We start from the raw sequence: 14306 nt of genomic DNA on the forward strand, positions 1-14306 counted from the left end.
AGTTGAACCAAGCCACTAGGAAGTGAGCCAGGCGTTGAAGCAAATTTGTGTTGCACGGAAATTATAGTACTACATTTTCCTTGTCCGTGACGTGATGTCATTGGGCTTGAAAATACTGTTTCCCATTGAATTACACTGACTAACCCTAATCTAAATCATGCAGGTCTAAACGTTGTAAAATCCGCTAAAATCTGAATCCAGGGTTATTCTCCCTCTCCATTCATTAGACTAAGGCTGCAGCCACACGGACACGATACGGCTCGTAACGGGCCGAGCATGAAGGCGAAGGCAGCGGCAGGAAGAGTCAGGGGCCGGGCCCGAGGACCGCGGCTGGGAAAGTCAGGGGGCCGGGCTCGAGGGCGAAGACCGCGGCACTCAGGGGGCCGGGCTCGAGGGCGAAGACCGCGGCTCTCAGGGGGCCGGGCTCTCAGGGGGCCGGGCTCGAGGGCGAAGACCGCGGCTCTCAGGGGGCCGGGCTCGAAGGCGAAGACCGGACAGCTCCGGAGGCCGGGCAGGACCCGGTGTCGACCGGACAGGAACCGGAGCCGGTGGGACAGGTGTCAGCAAGATCCCCCACGGAAGAGGACAAGGAGTTGGCAGGACCCTACCCTACCTGAGCGTGCCATACCAGGAAGGGATTTCTCCCCACTGTTGATTCTTGTTGATGGTTCTGTGGTAAACCTTTTGGAAGGAAAGGGACACTTTCTTTAGTCTTCTTTTATTGTACACACTACTCGTGTGCTGCTGTGCTGTGCTGTTGGTCATTTACCACAGAGATATTCGCGGAGATATTCGCGGAGAGACCGCAGCGCCTCCACGCTCGGGCCGGGACCTGCTTTCGCCTTTCCGCTGTTTCGGTTTTACCCTGAAGACATTGCGGAGAGACCGGAGAGCCGCCACGCTGAGCTACTGTGCGGAGGAGTTTATCCACCTTGGAGAGATCGCGGTGGGAGAGGAGCGCCGCGACGCCGGGCTGCTGTGCAGTGGAGTTTTCTACCCCTGAGACATCGCGGTGAGACCGGTGCCCCGCCATGCCGAGCTGCTGTGGAGATTCGCGGTGAGACCTGGAGCACCTCCACGCCGGATATATCTGGGTTTGGGATCTGAAGGGTTCACCGGAGAGGCCTGCTGTATTTCTTCAGCCCTGCATCTCCGGGCCTCCCACCTCCAGTGCCCCGGGCTTGGTGAGTGACGCCGCTTCACTTCATAATGGGAAGGGAATATCGTGGATGCTGTGCTGGCCTGGGGAAATGGCCACTATCGTGGCTCTGCTGTGCCTTTAGGCAGTCTTGGACGGTGAGAAGATTTCTAGTCATCCTGAGAAGTCTTCTGGATTCATGTCTGTTCTGCCGTCCGCGATGAGCATCCCCTGCAAAGGATCGGGAGTGCTACACAAACAATTACCGGTTACCTTGTCACAGGCAATCAGTTCGACAAAATATGTCTTTTTTGTTTGCCAGCGATGATGGTTCTTCAGGACTGGTTCTTAAGCTCTAATCACACTCTCGCAGACTTTTCCGGTGATTCTAAAGTAGATGACAATGTATATCTGTCGTTTAAGAGGAAAAGATGCCTGGTTTTTGTTGTTGTTATTACTGTCAGGAAATGTACAACCTAACCCTGGTCCACCCAGTAGTAGTAGTCAGATCGCTACTCCTGCTGATTTTAAAGCTAGGTCTGGGTTGGGACTCATCCACTTGAATGTGCGCAGTCTGTTAGGTAAACTAGATTTTGTCCGCATTTGGGCGAGCTCGACTGACGCTGACGTCATTGTTTTATCAGAAACATGGCTAAACAAATCTATTTTGGCCTCTGACATTGCCTTAAATCAGGGGTCGGCAACGCGCGGCCCACGGGCCGCATGCGGCCCTTTAAGCCCTCTGCTCTGGCTCCCTTGAGCTTAGACACAAATAAGAAGGAAATAAAATAAAAGTATTTGTAGGACTATTTATATTTTGTTGCATGGTTGAAAATGTTTCGTATGTTGTATTTTGAGGTGATACTGTGACACATAAATAAAAAACAAAACGGTTTTAATTAGGTAAACTAAAATATGCGTCACATCCTGCTCCGGTCCCGCGCGAGCGCCTTTTCTTGGAGGCGAATAACCTGACCCCCGGCTCGATGAGCGAACTATGGATAAATAAAAGAAAAGTACCGGAGGAACACAGGATTTAATTCTGCGTGAACAGAGTTATCTGCTTTCACAGCAAACGATGCTGGTTCACCGGTATGTTTGATATGTAGAGAGAAGTTGTTGTAGTGGAACATTTTATTATTATCATCCTTATTATTATCCTTATTATATCTTTCATATGTTTAAACCAAATGCTTCTTATTTCCTCTTGTTGTGCTTTTACCATTATTATTCTATTATATTCTCTTATGAGTTTCCCAGTCTCTGCAAGGCCACAGCTGTTTCAGCAGACTGGGAGACTCATACACAGTCAGACACATCACGAACTTCCCTGCTCTGAGAACCGTTATGCTATCTACTCAAGGCCACTGGGTGTCTCATCAACAATCTGACTGTGTGAACCCAGATTGTTCTCTTTCCCACTCCTTTTCTATAAACCTTTGCTTTTCCATTGTTCTGCGCACTCTCGCGCAGACTATCTTATACTCTGTGCGACTTGTGACATTATTATATTATTATATCGTGTATTTGAAGCTTCAAATAAATAACCAAAAGACAGCTTTGCTTGATTCACCATTTATTTGTATTGTTCATTTGACTTGTACTCTCCAGCCGTGTTTGGGCCCTAGATTTCCATAACAAATGGCGTTGTCGGCAGGATCTCTGTAAGTTAGATTGTGAACCACTCCGGACGCTGGTGGTCGCTCCAGGATCTTTGGATTTTCCTCTACCTCGACAGAAACCGTACGAGACGAGAGGACCAGCGCCGGGGTGGAACCGATTGACTTCACGAGATCCAACGAACTCAAAGGGCTTTCAATACTCGGTGAGATGTGCAAAGTCTAAATTGTTTAAAGTTAAACGTAATTAAAACTCCATGACATCAGGAGAGGGACTGCTCGAAAACAGAGATATTTGGCATATCTAGCATCGACGGATGAAAAATAGTGTTTTGGTGACACGGAGTGTTTTGGTGACACTTTAATAGTGTTTTGGTGACACGGAGTGTTTTGGTGAAACTTTAAAAGACTTTGCTATGGGGGCAAAGCAGGCGAGGGGGTATGTACAGCCTCCTGAGGGTCCGATAGTTGATGTCATGCGAGCAAAATATGGTGAAGAAAGTCTGTCTAAATTAAATATATGGACGGAAATGTTCGGATTTCCTAAGGGAGGTTCTTTGAGTAAATTAAAAATCAAAAACCTAAGGGATAAATTACAAGAGTGTGAAGATGGAATGAAGAAGAAGAGTACAATTAAAGTAAAAGACTTGACACTCATAGAAAGTGTTTAAAATACTGGGAGGATGAAGCAGAGTGCCGTGAAAGAAGGCAATTGGCCGCGGCAATAAAAAAGATACAGGCTGAGGATAAGACTGAAAAGAAAGATAAAAAGTGTTTTGTGTTTCCTCCACAATATAAATCACATGCTTCCCTTTATCCTCTGGTTTCAGGCGTGCGGGACCCTCTCCCTCACCTAAGTTCCCCATTCCCCCCTTCCTCCCCCCGTCTGCTACCTGCTGTGGAGGCTCCTGGAGGGGCTGCTGCTGCTGGACCAGAGGTCAACATACCAGCCGCCGCTGGAGCAGCTGCGCAGCAAGACACACAGACAGGGAGCAGAGACGAAGAGAGACAGAGAAAAGAAAATGAAGAAGCAGGACTGAAAAAGATCCATGACAAGAGAGAGAAAAAGAAAAGAGACGCGAAGAAAGCTGAACTCTACAGAAAAGAACACCTCCAAAAAGGAATAACTACATGCCCTGCTTTCCCTGGCCAGCTGACCATGGTCCAGGCTATTACAACCACCTGGACCCAAAGTGATGGCCGGGGCAGAGGAGGGGGTTTCCGAGGCCGGAGCAATAACTACAATCGCTGTTTTAACTGCGGACAGACGGGTCATCGGTTCGCTGAATGCCCACACGAGAAGAAGAAAAAGAACTTTTGATCGGATAAATCGGACCACAACAAAGACAATTCTTCAAACTAACAGTCGAGGGAGGGAGTGGAGGAGGAAGGAATTCGGTCGGGGGAGACGGACCCCATGCCAAGCAGCATCTAACCAGGGAAGTGACACACACACACACACGCATCATACATGCTATTGAGAAATTAGAAGAATTAGAGGACATGTCTGTAATTAAAAAGGGTACATATTTGAAATATGACAGTGAATGTTTGCGTTAAGAAATGTCCCACACATTTTTGGTTGATTCTGGGGCTACACATTCTGTGGTAAAAAAAAGGGTAGATTTGCCTGAATGCAAATTTAGTGATAGATTTATTCATATGCTGGGTTTATGAAAAGGAGAAGTTTCTGTACCACTTCAGAGTGGAGATAACGGTGTTGACAGTAATCCATTTCCCACATCAGTAAAAAACAGTTATTTTATCATCTGTCTGCCCAACACATTTACTGGGCAGAGATCTGGTTCTCCGGTTCGGCTTGGACCTCATTTTTCCACAAATGAGGGTCTTAAAGTCCGACAGCCATCTCCTACGATGGTTCAAAAAGTGTCATTTGATGATAAAGAACTGGTGAATGTGTATCAATGGGCTGCTGACATATCCTGATTTTCAGGAGTTGTTGCGTTTGACTGGTCAACGTGGTTTTCCACCTGCTGTGTGGAAACTTCTCATTTTGCATTGTACTGCTAACGTGGTTGAAAGATCCGTGTAAATGCTATGATGAGAGGTTTACTGTTAGAATGTGTGAATGATGAGCTCATAGTTTAAAAATGTATTGGAATTCGCTGGGTAGCGCTATCTCTGTTAAGACTCACACACACACAAGACACAACCAGCTGTGTCAAATCCCAGGGGCGGTCCACACATTTCACTAGCCAGGGGGCCCCACTGATAGATGGAGGGATTTGGGTCCAATCGTTAAAGATTGGGAGTCAGTCACTGATTAGACACCTACACACACAGAATATGTCATGTACTCTATGTCACGTGACGTGTATCAAAGGAAAATGTGCGCGAACGTAGCCGTTCTGCGCACATTGCTGTTGGTTGAGGATAAGGTAATTCTCATATCTCTGAGATTCCTGCCGCGCTTTCAGATGTGCCATACTCACTCTGGGCAGCTCACAGATATGACGTAGGGTTAATGTCCACGTTCACGTACCGTACCCATTGAAACGTGAAGCTGTTGATGGCCAGTGTTTACCTCTCTGCTTAAACAAGGGGTCATTATTCCGTGTAACGATTCCAGTGTTTCCTGTCAAAAAGATCAGAGACAAACCTCCTGACGAGTGGAGATTTGTCCAGGATTTACGATGTAAATGCAGCTGTGCATGCACGCTCGTCCGGAATTCTTATCTGATTATTTCCCAAGTTCCAGCCTCTGCAACATATTTACTGCCATAGATGTCTCAAATGTTTTTTTTTCCAGTGTTCCAGTACACAAAGACAGTCAATTTTTGTTCACATTTGAATATAATGGTAAACCTTACACATTCACACGTTTGTGTTAAGACTAAATGTTAAAAAAGTCACTAAGCAACAGATGATGTCATTCTTGCGTATGTGTTCATAACACACGGCTGTTGTTATGCTTGCTGTGATGTTACATTAGTCCGTTCTCTGCTTGTAATTATGCCGTTACAAGCTTCAAAGTTGTATTTATCATCTGAATTTGCCGAAACAAGTTTAATATTCTGAAAGCCAATACTTTGAAGATGTATAAGTGAGGTGTCTTGAGTAGTCAAAATTACCTACAAATCATTGTACACACGTGTACATATTATTCTATTTTTATGCAGCTCTGTGTGATTTTGTAGCTACAATTCAGACTAATACACTACCAGAAGTGGAATAAGTACTCAGATATTGTAGTGAAATTAGAAGTACTCAGATATTGTACTTGAGTAAAGGAATAAGTACTCAGATCTTGTACTTGAGTAAAAGTAGAAATACCAGAGTGTTACAGTAAAAGTCCTGCATTCAAAATGTTCTTCAAGTAAAAGTAGAAAAGTATTATAAAAATATAGTGAAAGTAAAGACAGTAAAAGTAGTCGTTGTGCAGATTGGTCCATTTCAGAATAATATATATGATATGTTTTATAATGATTGATCATGAAAGTGTTCTCAAAGCTGGTGAAGGTGCAGCTACTTTGAATGGCTTTGTATTCTGCAGAGTAGCTTGTGGATTTACTCCAGGTGGAACTAAAGTCTGATTCAACACTTGATTATATTTCACATCATTCATCCACATCTGTGAAGTAACTAAAGGTATTACATACATGTAGTGAAGGAAAAGTACACCATGTACCTATGACTTATGTTCACTTCCAACCTAAAAGGACCTCAAAAATAGTAATCAATAATGTATTGAAAAGTTATTTGCTGATTGGTTTTTATATCGGCTCAGCCAGGTTATATGGGAGGCCCAGTCTACGTACACTCTAACAACAAATGCCTTGGCTAAACAAAGAAAATCAAGGCAATAGGTTGCATCGATGGTTATTGAGTTAAGACAACTTCTATTGAAATATTGTTAAAGCAACAAAGTTATTTGGGTTAGGGGAGAAGGCTTTTCCTCTACAATCAGAGGTGTTTTCAATTACCACTCACTTAATAATTGGTAGCATAAACACACGTTTTTAAGTTGATTACTCCAAAAGTTCCAACTTGTTTTACCGTATGATTTAAATCTAATCTTAAATTGTATGTACTTAATTACCACATGTTGAACATGAACACATGTTTTTAAGTTGACAACTATTTATAAATTAAGTTGCTCCAAATAATATTGTATCAATAGGGTTTTTCTCTTAGCTTTTTCATGTTTTTGCCTTTAAAGAAAGAAATTAATTGATTCCACAACAAAAATATTAGGCAATTCATTTTTTTTGAACTGCAGGTGTTTATTTCAACACATGATGTTTCAAAGGGAGAGACTTCATTTAGTTTGAACATTGCCTGAAGACGGTTGACGTAATTTCCATTGTGTGCACACCTAGACCGGACTTAAAGACAGACAGGTTTTTATTGTTTGGACTTAAAAGACGTTCCTCTGACCAACGCTGACCTCATTTTGTATGTTGATGGGTCTGCCTCTCGCGACCAAGGGGGCACTAATTTATTTGTTTGTTTTTTTTTGTTGTTTTTTTTGTTGTTTTTTTCCTGTTGTTTCAGATTCTGCTGTTCTCCGTTCTGGACCGCTTCCATGTCACCTCTCAGCACAGGCAGCAGAGCTCATCGCACTAACTGAAGCCTGCACGTTTGCAGAAGGCAAAACCGTGACTATTTACACTGACTCACAATATGCTTTCGGGGTAGTACACGATTTTGGGGCTATTTGGAAGTGTAGACAATTTCTTAAATCTGATGGCAAACCAGTGCTTAACCATGTACTGGTTGCAGGCTTACTAGACGCCATTTTGCTCCCATCTGAGGTTGCAGTCTGTAAATGTGCCGCACACGCAAGCAGTACAGACCCAGTTTCCCTAGGAAATGCGTCTGCTGACTCAGCCGCAAAGGCCTGATTCCTCTCGCACCTCACGCACACTCATTTGTTAAAATCCCTGTCTCCTCCTTCACTGACAAAATGTCATCACTGACTTCCATGCAGCAGCTAGCTACGCCAGTTGAGAAGGCTCAATGGAAGGCTGCTGGGGCTGTTTTTGACCTAAAATCCAGCAAATTCCAATCCATGTCTTCCCAGACATTTTTTCCCTCATTTCGCTAAGTTGACACATGGGTGGGATCATGTGTCAAAAGGAGGGATGTTAGAGTCTATCAATCAGGAGTGGTTCACAAGGGGGTTCACAGTAACAGCTCAAAAGCACTGTGAAGCATGCTAATCTGCATCATGCAAAATTACAAACTAACAAAATGCTGTGCAGACACAGGTCTGTCATGGACACAAGCTCTGCCCATTGTGCTGATGTACATGAGGATGCGGAAAAGAACACGGAGTCAACTCAGCCCATTTGAAATCCTTTTTTGGGCTCCTCCACAGATTGGACTCAAGGCTCCAGGATGTCCTCTTCCCTCCACAACTTTGTGTGAGGATGCTATGTTGTCATATTGTGTTAACCTATCATCCACTTTAGCGACTGCCACTGGTCCACTTCACCATCTCCAACCCGGCGACTTCGTGCTGGTCAAGGATTTCCGGAGAAAGAGCTGGAAATCCAATCGTTGGCAAGGTCCCTACCAGGTGCTTCTCGTCACCCAGACAGCGGTCAAGGTCGCCGAGAGAGCTACATGGGTCCACGCCAGCCACTGCAAGGTCGTAGTCACAGGAAAGGAGAAACGATAGGAACAGATGACAACAAGTGACATGTCCAAGTCACCAACAGATGACAACAAGTGACATGTCCAAGTCACCAACAGATGACAACAAGTGACATGTCCAAGTCACCAACAGATGACAACAAGTGACATGTCCGAGTCACCAACAGAGATGACAGCAAGTGACGTGTCCTAGTCACCACCAGCACCACACTTGCACTACATACACCAAAACACACTACACACAAGGTGTCACGAGCGAGTGCCAGCTGAGCGGTTCCATATGCTCTCTGGTTCCTCGTTTGTGTTATCAGTGTGCGAAGTCTGACGGTCCGTGTCATGAAATCGACCGAGAGAATACACTCACACACTCCATGGAACATTTCCCCCTCGTGATGAGGGCTCGTCTGGAGAGACGACAACGCAACCGTGAGCAATGTGAATACTACTGGAGAGCCTGGACACTCATAGAATGGTTCCTCTGCATACTTGCCATGATAGTTGTGTTAGGACTAGTCCTATATGTTATGTATCCATTTCAGCACACAGCATGTCAGCCAAAATCGAGGTATCTAAGAGGTACATGGGGAAAGCAGGGCGAACCAACTTTATTTTATTTTGTTGTCTGTATGTATGTATCCGGCGCCGACCCGTGTGGCACATTTTACATAGACATCGCGCCCAAAACTCAGACCCCGGAAAAGCGTAAGCAACCTTTGACGCCACTGTTGACATCCATAGGTACATCTACATTTAATCTATACATAGGCGACCATAGCAACATTGATGTGGGTCAGACCAGTAATGGGATCACCGGTAACGTCTGGTGGCACACTCTGAGATCATTCTTGCAGGCCGCAGGACAACATGGGTCATGTTATGCATGCACCCTTTTCCCCCAGGACTCATCAATGTCCGTGCCAGTTCGTCCGCACTCTCTGACCCAGGTTGAACACCTCTGCGCGTTTATGGCTCTGACAAAGCCCATCAAGGGTGAAGACAGCGTAACCGAGTGGCGTTATGCTAGGCAGCTTCCCCCACCATGCAGTAATCGGTCTGACTCCTCTTTGCGTGCATCCACGCTTGACACCACATACGCAAAGTACCAACCCGTCAGCCATGTGCACCCCAGTCATTTGAGAGGGATGAAACACAACCTCTGCATCCAGAGAGTTTACCACAAAACGTCTTTTACACCACCTTATTTTTTCCTAGGCACTACTACTGGTTGTACTCGCATCCTACGGAACACATGCGGTGACGGTGCTTACAAAATCTCGTATTGTCACATATCTGATGCCCCTGAGAGAATCCTTTCTAACGTAGCATTCCCAGATGTTGAACATATTTCCCTGCAACTGGCGTGGCCCAGTGATGCTGGGTTTAGCGCGCCAGAAGATTACATTTGGTTGTGCGGCAACAAGCTCTATCAAGTTCTGGCTCCCCTCTGGATAGGTACATGCACTCTAGTGGATTTGAATCCAGCAGTCACTGTACTCACGTCCTTAATGCACACGACACATCATTACCCAGAGTTCCAACACCCCGACCACCACAAGGTAAAAAGAGATATGACGTCCGCTGGAGCTAAATTCATGGGTGGCCTGTTCCCATGGTGGGGTACAGTAAACAATGCCCATAAAATAGATACCTTACACGTCCGGCTAGAGAATCTGACTTATGAGACGACTCAAGGCTTCCAGGCATTGACCCCATTCATAATAGCCTCTAGGAACATGCTCATGCAGCACCAATTCGCTCTTGACCTTTTGTTCGCCTCAAAGGGTGGCCTGTGTCATGTGATCGGTGACTCCTGTTGCACTTACATTCCCGACGCCACCAAGAACATCACTGACACCGTGCTGCATCTTAACAACCTGTTAGCTGACATGAAAGCTGATGACATATCCAACGCAGGGGGCTGGGACTGGTGGTCCTGGCTTACATCAGGCGGGTGGAAAGCATGGCTGGCTAGTATAGTTACACCCCTGGCGATCATTTTTGGCCTATTAATCAGTTGTACCTGTTTGATTATCCCAATACTGAAGAAGTGCGTTTCCAGCATGGTGTCCTCAGCTTTCGTTCAGTATACTACTATTCCATTACAAGACAATCCTTTGCGCCACAGTGAGATAGATCAGCTAGAATCAGAAGAGTCTGATTCCGATTCATCAATATAATCATGTGTGTATCTCCTCTTTTATGCTTACATTATATTGGAGTCTGTCCTCCACAAAAACAGCCAGTTTTCTATGATATATTTGTGATGTGTTTACTTAAACCAGCGATGGAGTGTATTCATTGATGTGTTATATCAGTCTATCCTATCATTTGTTTTTTTCTATTGATCAAGTATGATCAAAAGGGGGGAATGTAGTGGAACATTTTATTATTATCATCCTTATTATTATCCTTATTATATCTTTCATATGTTTAAACCAAATGCTTCTTATTTCCTCTTGTTGTGCTTTTACCATTATTATTCTATTCTATTCTCTTATGAGTTTCCCAGTCTCTGCAAGGCCACAGCTGTTTCAGCAGACTGGGAGACTCATACACAGTCAGACACATCACGAACTTCCCTGCTCTGAGAACCGTTATGCTATCTACTCAAGGCCACTGGGTGTCTCATCAACAATCTGACTAGATTTTGTCCGCATTTGGGCGAGCTCGACTGACGCTGACGTCATTGTTTTATCAGAAACATGGCTAAACAAATCTATTTTGGCCTCTGACATTGCCTTAAATCAGGGGTCGGCAACCCGCGGCCCACGGGCCGCATGCGGCCCTTTAAGCCCTCTGCTCTGGCTCCCTTGAGCTTAGACACAAATAAGAAGGAAATAAAATAAAAGTATTTGTAGGACTATTTATATTTTGTTGCATGGTTGAAAATATTTCGTATGTTGTATTTTGAGGTGATACTGTGACACATAAATAAAAAACAAAACGGTTTTAATTAGGTAAACTAAAATATGCGTCACATCCTGCTCCGGTCCCGCGCGAGCGCCTTTTCTTGGAGGCGAATAACCTGACCCCCGGCTCGATGAGCGAACTATGGATAAATAAAAGAAAAGTACCGGAGGAACACAGGATTTAATTCTGCGTGAACAGAGTTATCTGCTTTCACAGCAAACGATGCTGGTTCACCGGTATGTTTGATATGTAGAGAGAAGTTGTTGTAGTGGAACATTTTATTATTATCATCCTTATTATTATCCTTATTATATCTTTCATATGTTTAAACCAAATGCTTCTTATTTCCTCTTGTTGTGCTTTTACCATTATTATTCTATTATATTCTCTTATGAGTTTCCCAGTCTCTGCAAGGCCACAGCTGTTTCAGCAGACTGGGAGACTCATACACAGTCAGACACATCACGAACTTCCCTGCTCTGAGAACCGTTATGCTATCTACTCAAGGCCACTGGGTGTCTCATCAACAATCTGACTGTGTGAACCCAGATTGTTCTCTTTCCCACTCCTTTTCTATATAACCTTTGCTTTTCCATTGTTCTGCGCACTCTCGCGCAGACTATCTTATACTCTGTGCGACTTGTGACATTATTATATTATTATATCGTGTATTTGAAGCTTCAAATAAATAACCAAAAGACAGCTTTGCTTGATTCACCATTTATTTGTATTGTTCATTTGACTTGTACTCTCCAGCCGTGTTTGGGCCCTAGATTTCCATAACATTGTCAACGGTGGTGCAGCCTTTACGAGGGAGAGGAAGACAGCTGACGATCGTCAGTCATAATTCAATGGGGTATGTCATTTATTTCAGAAAACACTTTTTGTTATATTCCATGGAATGCTCTTAACGTCCCGATAGCAATGAATATATTAAATGCTTTGACAATAAATACATACAAAAATTAATCTCTGGAAGCCGTAGCGCTGTAAAAAGCACGACCAATCATCTGAGCCGGCCCAGCTAAAATAACTGGATGGCCTACCTGCCTGTCAGCCTTCCACCTGGGCACAAACTTATATCGTGCCCTCATTGGTCATGTGTGCATTCGTGTGTGTTGGAGGAGGGACTCTGTAAGAAAGTCTGAAGGAAGAGGCATATTTTTTTCAGTTGTGTACTTTCAAATGCTAGCGCACTCGAGCTGGTTTCTCCATTCTTACCTTTAACTCTTTTTAGGGTGCAGATATATGTTTTATTTATTTCAAAGTGGGCCCATTTAATAATATTTGTTTCCCCTTCAAATGTGCAGAGGACTCCCCAAGTGCTGTGTTTAATTTATTTTAAAGTAGGCCTGTGTATTATTTTTAATTCTCCTTATAAAAGTTATTTGTTTCTTATTCGAGGTTAACAGTTTTATATCATGTAATAAATAGCCTAATAAATGCAAAAAACTGTAGTTTTTGTCTGATATAACAATAAAAAACTATGAAATATGTTTTGCGGCTCCAGACAAAACTTTTTTTGGGAAAAAGGAGCGAAATGGCTCTTTTGGTCAAATAGGGTTGCAGACCCCTGCCTTAAATGGTTATAATGTGTATCGTACCGACCGGCCTAATAAAGGTTAAGAATAAGTTCAGTGTAACCACACTAGTTTCCAAATCTATCAGTAAGCAATTCGAATTTTTAGCCTTAAATATAAAAGTGGCAAAGGGGCAACAGGTCATGGTGGTGGGCTGTTACAGACCCCACCCAGCTGTCAAGGAATCCTTGTCTTCGCTAGCAAATCTTTTATCGCAGCTAGACTACAAGGAAATAGTGCTACTTGGATATTTTAACTGGGACTGGTTAACTGCAGTGTCAGAGGATTTTAAAAACCTTTGTATCTCTTTAAATGTTACTCAGATTGTTGACAGTCCTACTCGCCCTAACATTAAGTCCCCTAATAAATCCTCCCTAATTTGTTTGTAGCCTTTATTTAACCAGGTGAAAGCCCCTTGAGATCAAAAGATCTCTTTTTCAAGGGTGACCTGCAATTGATCTCATTTTAACTAATGTTCCCCACAAATACTCATCCGTGGGAGTATTTGCGAATGATCTGAGTGATCACTGTGTTGTAGCCACAATTAGGGACACTAAGGTCCAAAAGGTTAAACCTCGCATTATCATTAAGAGAGACAAAAAACATTTTGTTGAGCAGGGTTTTGTGCATGATCTGTTTGATTTTGATTGGGGTAACATCGATCTGTGTGCTGATGTGGAAACCGCATGGTCTTATTTTTTATCTTGGTGTTATGGAGATCATTGATAGATATGCACCCCTGCGTAAATTTAGAGTACAGGGACGAGACAATCCTTGGTTTTCTGCTGAGCTGTCTAGTCTCCTTCATGAGAGAAACAAGGCCTGGGCAAAGGCTATGCAATCAGGCTCAGAGATAGAGTGGCTGCGTTTTAGGCAGCTAAGGAATAGCTTCACTTCAAATGTCAAAAGTGCAAAGTCGAAGTACTATTTGTCAGTAACCACAGAAAACCTAAATAATCCTAGGAAATGTTGGAAAGCAATAAAATCGATATCTACCGGTGAGATCCGTAATGAGCTACCTCCGTGCCTTACCACAGCATCTGGCACTATATCGGACAGGGCTACTATGCTAAATTGCTTTAATGAGCATTTTGTGTCCTGAGGTTCTATGTTTGATTCTGTGACTAACTCTGCTTCTGTGAACACCCCAATCCGTGACTCTGAACAACGTGGTCTGGAAAACCCTTTCAGTTTTAGTCCTTTTACTGTCAATGTTGTTCATGAAGCATTATCTAAGCTAGATCCTAGGAAACCGGCTGGCCCGGACAACTTAGAACCTTTCTTTTTAAAGATAGCTGCATATTTTATTGCTCCACCTCTTACTTCTCTTTTTAACCTCTCCCTCAGCACGAACACAATTCCAAAAGTATGGAAGTCTGCTTATGTCTTGCCGTTACTGAAAGGAGGGGAGGCAACTATTTTAAATAACTATTGGCCAAT

General features: G+C 43.8%; 1 long non-coding RNA gene across 1 annotated transcript; it reads left to right on the forward strand.

Moving 5' to 3' along the window:
* The first annotated feature begins 423 nt into the window (after window positions 1-423).
* Window positions 424-11988, forward strand: LOC139434822 (uncharacterized). Its single transcript, XR_011644120.1, has 2 exons — window positions 424-2963; window positions 3588-11988. It is a non-coding gene; the product is annotated as an uncharacterized lncRNA (long non-coding RNA).
* The last annotated feature ends 2318 nt before the right edge of the window (window positions 11989-14306 follow it).

Source organism: Pseudochaenichthys georgianus, chromosome 11 (assembly GCF_902827115.2).
Source record: "Pseudochaenichthys georgianus chromosome 11, fPseGeo1.2, whole genome shotgun sequence".
Classification (NCBI taxonomy): domain Eukaryota; kingdom Metazoa; phylum Chordata; class Actinopteri; order Perciformes; family Channichthyidae; genus Pseudochaenichthys; species Pseudochaenichthys georgianus.